The sequence below is a fragment of the Chiloscyllium punctatum genome, unplaced genomic scaffold, assembly GCF_047496795.1.
Source record: "Chiloscyllium punctatum isolate Juve2018m unplaced genomic scaffold, sChiPun1.3 scaffold_175, whole genome shotgun sequence".
NCBI classification, from domain to species: domain Eukaryota; kingdom Metazoa; phylum Chordata; class Chondrichthyes; order Orectolobiformes; family Hemiscylliidae; genus Chiloscyllium; species Chiloscyllium punctatum.
The window spans coordinates 492167-495683 of NW_027309909.1; positions in this window are offsets into that span (position 1 = coordinate 492167).

A 3517-nucleotide genomic window follows, 5' to 3' on the forward strand; every position below is an offset into this window, starting at 1 on the left:
ACATGCATAGATAGAGCATTGGAGAGGGAACACAGAGCAGAAAGTTCCCAGGCAGCATTCCCACTCTCTCGTGGGAGGTCTGCTTTCCATTCTGTTGTACTGATGCTCACTAAGACAGCTCAGGCCTGGATTGAGAACTGTGACACTCCCAATGCTGTCTGAGTACAATAATACTTAAAGTAGGGTTGGTGATTGAGTCTGGTGTGTGTCTGTACTGTGCACCCCTTCCAGCACTGTATCTGTGTCATGTTTTGTTAGCTAATGTTTGGAGCCCTCTCATTGCTCTCTGTACACTGTGAATGATCTTACCTCGCTTCAGGATTTATTGAAGGCTCCAGATCTCCCTGCCCTTCGTACTTCTGGCTGACTAATCATCTTCAATGAGGTGATGGATGAGACACTCAGCAGTTGGGAAGTCTATTGAGTCAGGAACTTCCTGAGTATGTACAGGAGACAGAGAAATGGACAGAATGGGGAATTATCTAATGCAGTGAGGGGTACACTGCAAATGGCACTGTGTCCTACAGAGATCTGGAAAATCCCAAGCTCCGTCCCTGGCCTATGCAGCCTCGTCTCTCTGGAATGGAGAATTCTGTTGGCTCAGGACCTGGAGTAGCTGCAAGAGTGAGAGGCACTGACAGAGGCAGCACTTAGACTCACACTGTGATGGATACCACATGGAGAGATACTGAGTGATATCACCAGCGTGCAGGAAGGTGTCAGTATCAAATAATTGTGCAGGAAGAAGGGGTTTTGATTCATATTGCACTGTGATGAGCAACCTGTCAGCAGGCGAAGTGATGGCCCTGTGGTATTACTGTGAGGTAATTTATGCAGAAACTCAGCGAATGTTCTCTGGACACAGGTTCAAATCCCACCATTGCAAATGATTGAATGTGAATTAATTGCTTCAAAAAGATGTAAGTAAAAACCTGTAAGTGAGTATTAAACAATTGCTGATGTTAAGAAAAATCCATCAGGTGCAGTCAAGTCTTAAGTGAAGTAATCTAAGAGGGGTCTGAGATATCATAGTTATTACAAAACAACAGCTGAGGGAGGGACAGGACAGGCAGCTCAATGTTCCAGGGGACAGATGCTGCAGGAAGTACAGAAGGGGATCTGAGAGAGGAGGAGAGCTGCTGGTTCTGACTGTGTGAAACATCACAGCAGAACTGAGAGAGGATATTCCTGCGGGATCGCCCAGTGAAGCTGTGTTCGTGGAATTAATCAATAACAATGGGTCTTCCCTTTCCTCTGATTGTTCTATAGACCCCGGGAGCCCCACCCTCCTGCACCTTGACCTTCTCAAGATGGCGGCCCTGAGGCCCGTTCTCCCTCTTCCCTCAAACAAATGGCGGCCGTGACCCAGGGCCACTTCCCTGATCAGAGACCGCAATCTCCTTAACCGGGCATAGAGGGTCTTTTTAACCATTTTTCCCGGATTATTGAATTCTCTCCGCTCCTTTCTCCCAGCGAGACTCCTACACACCGGCTCTGGGATCCGCTCTCGGAAGCAGATCGCAACGGCTGCTGGAGAAAGCAGCTCCACGTCTCTCTCTCTAATGATCAGTGTGACACTGCGCATGCTGTCCATAGAAACCAAACTGCACATGCGTCTGAGGTTATTGCGGGGGGGGGTTATACACAATATTCATATCCGCACGGAATCATGGGTGAAATCTTTGACATTAACATTCGCTCTCTCGAGCTACAGTCATAGAGATGCTTTGCATGCAGACTGTTCGGCCCAACACCTAACAGCCAGGTATGTAAATTACCAATTGTTCTGGGAGTTTGAAAAGAAGTTTATTACTCGACTTGTGAAAATCGATTGGAAACATGTATGTTATCAGATTTCCATCTCAACTATTTCTTAAAATCTCACATTGATTTATGCTCCACTATGTAGTGAGAATGATCAATCCTGCAAAACTGTTTGCTTTCTGACCAATCCTGAAGCGTTCACTCCCCGAGAATGCGTTGGTCCCGCTCCTCATTCACTCTATTTGGAGTACCGGCTGCTGCTCGGTCCTCCAGTGCTGCTCCTTCCTCCCAATTAGAGAGTTGATTTAGGCGTGACTCACAGGCTAAGGGACAAGAAATGTTAGAGTCGATGCCTTGTGAAGGATGCAGTGAAAATACCCCGAATCTTGTACTGAGAGGCCTGGGTTCAATTCACAGCTTGTGCAGGTGTGTGTAATAACAACTTTGAACAGGCTTATTACGAAAAACAAGGGAAGTCAGGAAAAGAATTAAAATGATAGAAAATGCATGCAATGTGGTGGGGCTCTCAATGTCAGATGATTTTAGTATTTAGCAAGTGCTTCAGGGCCCCTGAACAGACGGTTGCACACCGAGTGCATAACCAGATACCATGATTGTGGGGCAAAGTGTTGTGGTGGGATATAGAGGTGCTTTTGTGGAAGGTGCTCGATTTTGGAGGTGAAAATATGTGAGAAGGTTTTGTATGGAGCTACCTGTTCCACTCATGTTTCAGCGTCGTATTATTGCCCTAGCTCTACCTCATATATGTTTGGTAGAGATCAGTGACATTTCGTAAGCCCACAATACAAGATCTGTCACTCAGGTTAAGACAGTAGAAATCTCTTGTAGCACTATAGTCACAGAACAATACAGCTCAGAACAGGCCCTTTGGTCCTTGATGTTGTGCCAAGCTGTGAACTATTCTCAGCTCGTCACTTTATACTATCCCAAAATCACCCATGTGCTTAACTAAAGGATTGTTTAAATCGACCTAAATTGGCTGAGTTAAATACATTGGTAGGTACTGCATTCCACGCCCTAACTACTCTCTGACGAAAGAACCTGTCTCTAACATCTGTCTTAAATCTCTCACCCCTTAATTTGTAGTTATGATCCCTTGTGCGCACTGATATCATCATCCTCAGAAAAAAGACTTTCACTGTCTACCCTATCTAAGCCTCAGATAATCTTTTATGTCTCCATCAAATCTCCTCTTAGCCTTCTTGCTAATGAGAACAGGTACAAGTTTCTCAACCTTTCCTCATACGACCTTTCCTCCAGACCAGGCAACATCCTGGTAAATCTCCTCTGCACCTTTTCCAATGCTTCCAAATCCTTCCCGAAACATGGGAGGCAGAACTGCACACAATATTCCAAGTGTGGCCGCACCAGCGTTTTGTGTAGTTGCAGTATGATATTGCAGCTCTGGAACTCAATCCCTCTATGAATGAAACCTAACACACCTTATGCCTTCTTAAAGCACTATCCACCTGGGTGGCAACTTTCAGGGATCTATGTACATAGACTCCAATATCCCTCTGCACATCCACACTACTAAGACTCTTTTCATTAACCCAGTACTCTGCTTTTTTTGTTATTCTTCCCAAAGAGCATCACCTCCCATTTAGCTGCAATGAACTCCATTTGCCACCTCTCAGCCCATTTCTGCTGTTTATCCAAGTCCCCCTGCAACCTGTAACATTCTGCCACACTATCCACTACACCACCGACTTTTGAGTCGTCTGCAAATTTA